Below are 6,742 nucleotides of genomic sequence, written 5' to 3' on the forward strand. Positions count from 1 at the left end.
TGCCCTTCCATTCAGCTCCCAGATAAGTGCTTCTAACGCTGTGTTTCATGTGTGCTCTTCAGATGGAGACGGTTTATCATCATTCTTCCTTTGGATAGACATGGTAGGAAGGAGACAACATGTCATAAAGATAAATGTATATTCCCAAATCAATTAAAATATGACACTTCAGTCACTAAAGTGATACACGTGCTTGTAATAGAAGATACAGAATGTGGCTAATACTGGGATTTATTTTTAAGAAATATTGGTAACTACAGCCTTTGTGCATGGAGCAGACACAAGTGAATACTGACCATTACTTGTTGACCTATGAAGAATGGCAAGCAGTAGCATAATGGAGGGAGGGTGAATGTGGCAGCTGCTCTGGGTTTCACCTTTGGAAGGAAAGGGCACATCACAATGGTTCTTTCCACCATGACCACCTCCGTGGTCTCCAGCTCTTTCCTACAGACACAGATTGAAAATAGTGGTTTTTACATGTTTTTACATTAGATGTATTTACATCGGTAAACCTGACTCTTTGAGAGAACTGAAACAGGGAAGGAAAGCAGTGTGAACAGCACAAAGGGCTCTATAAAGGGAAATGTACACTAGCAAAGGTTGGTTCACCCATCACCTCCTGTAGAAAGGCTTTAGGACAAACAATAGGTTGCTGATTAAAAAGACTGTTAGGTTGTTCATAATCTGGTTTGAGTCATTGAAATATACTCGGCTCACTCTGTTCCCTGGCACTCCTCCCAATTAAGCAGGTGTGCCGTTTACCAGGGTGTTGATTAGTTTATCTAGATATAAATATAATGTGTGAAAATGTCAAAAGTCTGCTTTCATCTTTCCAATCATTTCTTAACCAAAACATTTCTGGTGTCTCTAAATAGCACCACTTCCCAGCATGCTCAAAGCTATTCTGGCAGGGCCAAGCCCATGTCCCAATCAGCATTCTCTTTTTGATGGCTAAGTGGTACAAAGAGGATTTGGGGGTGCCTTGCTCAGGTAGATGAGGATTTAGCTGCCCTAGAAGAGCCCCATGAGTGAAGCTGGTGTAGCTGGCTCTGTGCCATGGACTTCCCAACCGTCCACAGCCTAGTGGGTATGTTGCAGAAAGCTCAAGCATGGTCATGGATTGTAAGAGAGGCAAAGGCCGCTGTCATTCTAAGAGGGAAGGAGCAAGCCGGCTGATCGATTAAGTAGAAACCCCTGTGCTGTTTTAAAGGACTGGAGACTGGAAGGAGGTGGGGTCAAAGCAGTAGATAAGCCAGTGCGCTGGGGCTGAAGCAGGTAGTCTGGCCCTGTCGTCTGCAGGGAAAGGAGCTCTTGGGCGGGGTGGGGAGTGAGGCTGTAGGAAAGAGAGAGAGCTGGAAGGAGACAGCTAAGAGGGAAATATGAATGCCCGTGGAATAGTGACCAAGAGGTGAGTTTGAGTTTTAGCTTGCTTGTGTTTCGGTTCCTGTTTCTGACCAGAGGACTGAAAATGGCTATTAGGGGTGGTTGGAAATCATGTGGGTGTCCCTTGAGAAGGAACAACATGTTTTGAGCCCTGCAAGGGACAGAGGCAGTGGAGGAGCCACAAGGGCTTGGGCCCCCATGGACTAGATAAGCTGAGATAAAGACAGGGTGAGGGGACCCTGTTTACCCTGTCATCTGTTACTATTACACCATGTCATATGATAGAATGATGTAACTTGATATTACTTCAGGACAGCAGATGTGTCACAAGGGATCCTACTAGCTCAAATTAATGACAATTTGAGACCGACTTAATTCACTTTGGACCTGCTTCTGCTCCTGCTGAACTTGATGGGAGTTTAGTCAGCAACTGCAATGGAAGCAGAACTGGATATGTAGCATACAGAAGCAGTCACAGCATAATGACCAGGGATCCTGGTTTTCTCTGGTTAAAATAAATAAATAAATAAATCCCCATTTTTTAAATTAAAAAAGTAACTCAAAATCCACATTTTTTTCTGTGACTAAAATGAAATGAATCTATATAGTGGTGTTTCATTTTAATAATGGAAAAACGTGGGTTTTGGGAACTTTTTTTAATCCAAAAATTGGGGGGGTTGGGTTTGTTTTTTTTTTAACCAGAAAAAAACAGGATCCCTGGTCATTATGCTGTGACTACTTCTGTATGCTACATACCCAGTCTTGCTTCCATTGCAGTTGCTGACTAAACTCCCCTCAAGTTCAGCAGGAGCAGAAGCAGGTCCAAAGTGAATTAAGTCCGTCTCAAATTGTCATTAATTTGACCTAGTAGGATCCCTTGTGATATCTGCTGTCCTGCAGTAATATCAAGTTACATCATTCCATCACATGACATGATGTAACACAGTAATAGATGACAGGGTAAACAGCATGCTGTGCCAGTCAGTAAAAGGAAACACCATCTTGTTTGGGAAATGGATGGATATCCAGGGTTACATGTGTACTTTGCACCTACCAACAAGACAACAGATATTTCACAACTAGCAGATCTCCAGAGATGGATATTGGCCTTACAGTGGAAAACTTAATTACTAGCCCATTGCTTGAACAGCGTTTTCATTTTCTGAGAGATGCCTTTCAAAATTACAGATCTTTGTGATAAAGTATTAATTTCCCTCACTTAGGGTCTTTCTGACTCTCATCAGGAATTTGAGTTACTGGGCTCATGTACAGCAAAAGGACACTTGGTGGCACTCATTCAACATTATTATTACTTCCCCAATGCATTTTTCACTGAATCTATGAGTTAATTTTTATTTGATTGTTCCAGATAATTGAACCAGGTAAATTCTCCTTAAGTAAGATTATCTTTGCTACTGTGAATCAAATCTTGAGGTCTCTACACAGTTTTCACTTGATCCTTATTCAAGTCAGTGAAATCAGAGAAAGTTTAGTCTGTGTGATTTTAATAAAGGTGAAATAAGGACTGTTTCAATATTATTATACTTGTAAAGTAATATTTGGATAGAACCAGAAAGTTGGATAGAAGAATGTTAAGCATTTCCATAGGTAAAAACATATGATATATCCTTAAGTATTCCACCTGGTATTTCAAAATGTCGTGTGAAGAGCCAGTTACCCCCTTTTCCCAGTCCACGTAATGATTTTGTTGCAGTACCACAAACCTTTAACAAACCTGTTTAGCTAGGCACAGACCTGTCCTTATGTCAGTTGTCACATAACCATGGTCCCAAGGAACCTTGTCTGCCTATGTCCTTAGACCAACACAGCTACAACCTACACCCCTGCAACCACGGTCCTAAACACTCAAAGGAGATGCAGTCATGATAATACCCTGAATAATGGGCGATTCCAAATTTTAAAAAGACGTACTTAAAAATGATGTTTGTGGAGAGGAAGAAGCAGTTTTCCCCAAGAGGCACTGTAACTAGCTGTAAGCATCTGGAATAGGCTAGGTTAGTGGTGCCCACAGTTTTGGCCCTGTGGGCCAGATGATGGCACAGGGCCAGTGTGCAGGCCAGATCAGGTTCCATACTGCCCCCATGCACAAGAATTGGGCTCCAGAGGCCCTGCTGCCCCCACCTGGCCCATGTGCCAGGCCCTGCATCACTCTGTGCACCCAATCTAACATGCAGGGCCACAACCTGTGGGGCTCTTCACAAGAACTGTATGGAGCCCCATTGGACAGATGATACAGCACTGAGGGCCAGCTCTCCCCCACAGGCCAGGGGTTGAGCAACCCTTGGCTAGACAATCTAATAGCCAAGACATCATTGATAATGGTACAGCTTCAAAGGAGGCAGAGAAATGCATGTCATCAGTATACCAAAAATATTCTAACTCATACCTCCAGGAGACTTCCCTCTGTAGTATCAGATATCCACATTGCATAGGGTGACCATATATCCCATTTTAACCAGGACAGCCCCAGATTTCAGAGGCTGGTCCCAGCTGTCTGCTGGGAATTATAATGGGCATCCTGGAAATGCAGGGGTGCAGGGTGCAGTTTGGCTGGGAGTCAGAGTGACACAAAGCCACGGGAGTTGGGGAAAGTGGGGAAAGATCAGTGTCCTGGATTTCCTGGATGTTGTCCTGGATTTCCATATGGTCAGCCTAATATTGCAATAAGTAGAAGACAAGTGGAATCTAGCAGCACCCTTGACAAATTAGATGAGCAAATGTTTATTACCACTGTATAAATCTCCTCCCCCTGGAATCAGGGCAGCCATTCATGGACTGTCTCACCAACCCTGCCAAGGATGACATCCTTATCACCAATACCTGGCAGCCATTCAAATGCAATGAAAGATCTGACATTCACAGAACTCTTTATATACTTTTAAAAGCAGGGCACGACCACATTAGCTAAGGATGGCCCTCTGCCTTGGATAGTCCTTCAATAGTGGCAAATGTGTCCTCTTTAAAAAAAATAAATAAAAAAAAATCAAGCGCAGATGTCCCTGGAACTCTCCACTATTTACGTTTTCAAAAAATCTTATATAAAACATAGTTTGAAGAAAGAAAGAGGAACTTATCCTTGTTAGTTTACTCACCCCAAGTCACCAAAGCTGGGACTTGAACTCAGATCTCCCATGTGGTAAGCAGAAACACTGCCACACAGCCACCAAGAAAGAGCTCACTCACCCCAACTCACCAAGCTAGGACTTGAACTCAGATCTCCCACATGGTAGGCAAGAACATTGCCACACAGCCACCACTGCTGGTAAAAATATGGAACGCTTCACGAATTTGCGTGTCATCCTTGCGCAGGGGCCATGCTAATCTTCTCTGTATCGTTCCAATTTTAGTATACGTGCTGTGACTAGCAACCAAGGTGTTCACACTGACAGAGATTTTTAAGTTACAGAGCACCGTTCAGCACAGAGGGTACCCTGTTCTCTCAAACACAGGATGGATCACCTTCCCATAGAGCAGATCCAACATCTCCTTCCTGTCTTCACCAACCAAGAAGGCCAGAAAACTAATTCATACCCAGTAGATCTAGATTTGGACTGTGGATGGATCTCCACTGGGTCTGCATCTTCTAATTACTTGTTCCATAGATGTTTCTTCCTCAGTGTTTTTTTTTCCTTTTGTTCACCTTAAAAGTTTTACCAACTGCAAAAGAAACTTTTGTAAGATCTTTGAATCAAGTGTATGTTTGGCTCGCTGTACATTTGATTAGCTACACTTGCATGTACTCTGCAGCTATGTTTAGGTGCTAACAAGTATACTTAAGGAAACAGTTACTTGATGCTTAGTTTTCACACAGCCATATCTGAATTAAAGTCAATTACTTTTCAAACAAACATTGTTAATATTCTTTTCTCCATGACATCTACGCTCAAGACAAGTTTACAGGCTTTTTTCTGCTGATCTATTTAAAAAATGAGGTTTATTATTCTAAAAATGAGGAGAGTTATTTTTTCTCTTAATAAACTCTAAAATGCTGGGTGGGTTATTTTGCCCAGATTTTCTACCAAAAAAAATAGAGGGGAGAGGGAAAGAAGATGGATGAAGAAAAGAAAATCAGTATTATCAGAGAGTCAACAAAAGCAAAGTTCAGTCCAAGAGAGATATTTTGGAAAGTTACAAGTGTGTGGCAACAAAAATTTACAATAACAACTTTTTTGCAGTCTTACTTCGAGGCATTAATCATATTTATGTGCTTTATAGCAACTGAAAGGAGTGACACAAATATGAAACGTTTTGAAAGGTGCAATGTGTGTTTTGATACAAGTATAGAGACAAAGGTCATTGAAATATGTTTCTCATAATCACAGAATATAGAGACTGACCAGCACTGCACACAGTTCACTTGCCATAATCGCATACCCTTTGACAAAGGACTAGACTATGACTCATAAAGATCATAGCCCCACTGAATAGCTTTGATGAGCTTTCCTCTGGTTAGAAGGTGGGGCTGCACTGTACATCACCTCCCATTGTCATTAGTTCTGTTTGTATAAGGGATTTGAATTATGTCATACTTTATTACAGATATTATTTGTTTGGTTAAATACTAACAACAGAGAGATGGTGGCCAGATGCAAATTAAATTCAACAGAAGCTTAACGTGGAAAAAAATGATTTATTAAAATTAAAGAGATAGCAATTGCAATGAACTCTCCAATAGATGGTGCTGCTGGGATGTTATTTTATGACCTAGTATGTAAATCAGGTCTGTGAATGGACTGCTGAGCCATACCATGTATGAAGTTTTAGTCTTCACCATCAGAATGTCAGCATTTTCCAGACTTTCAGCCAAACAGATACTTTGTGAGTTATATGCTGTATATATATCCACAATTTCCAAAGGGTTAAGAAGGGCTTTGTAATTTGTCGTGTAGGAGGCGATTGTGTTATATTTGGGGAAAGTGTTGAAAAGTAGGTCAAATGTCACCAGTGTAGCTGGACAGACTGCTCAAAGGAAAAAAAAAATCAGCTGCTGTAGGCATAGTAAGTTTAGATCTGGGCATGTTATTTTATCAGAAGCTTTTATGTCTCTGTAGAGAATAAACCCGGTTAATGTAACTGAATGAGGCTTTCTGACTATTTGCTCCTAGACATCAGTAGATAACATCAAATTATTTACAGCATGATAGGTCCTATACACACACATTTGTATTATTTGACCAGCATAGAAACACACAGGAAATTGAAAAAAAAGACTGTAACATTTAAATCGAATGACAGTTTGTGGCCTTGTTTACACCACGATTTTTAAATGGATTTATGACCAACTTTTGACATGATTAGCTTTAAACACCATTTAGATCCACAAATTATATACTTA

The 6,742-nt window shown here is 41.1% G+C and overlaps 1 non-coding gene across 1 annotated transcript; it reads right to left on the reverse strand.

Annotated features, from left to right (window-relative positions):
* Positions 1–4,671: 4,671 nt before the first annotated feature.
* Positions 4,672–4,775, reverse strand: LOC132249738 (U6 spliceosomal RNA). Its single transcript, XR_009461290.1, has one exon. It is a non-coding gene; the product is annotated as a U6 spliceosomal RNA (small nuclear RNA).
* Positions 4,776–6,742: the final 1,967 nt, after the last annotated feature.

This window comes from Alligator mississippiensis, chromosome 3 (assembly GCF_030867095.1).
Source record: "Alligator mississippiensis isolate rAllMis1 chromosome 3, rAllMis1, whole genome shotgun sequence".
NCBI classification, from domain to species: domain Eukaryota; kingdom Metazoa; phylum Chordata; order Crocodylia; family Alligatoridae; genus Alligator; species Alligator mississippiensis.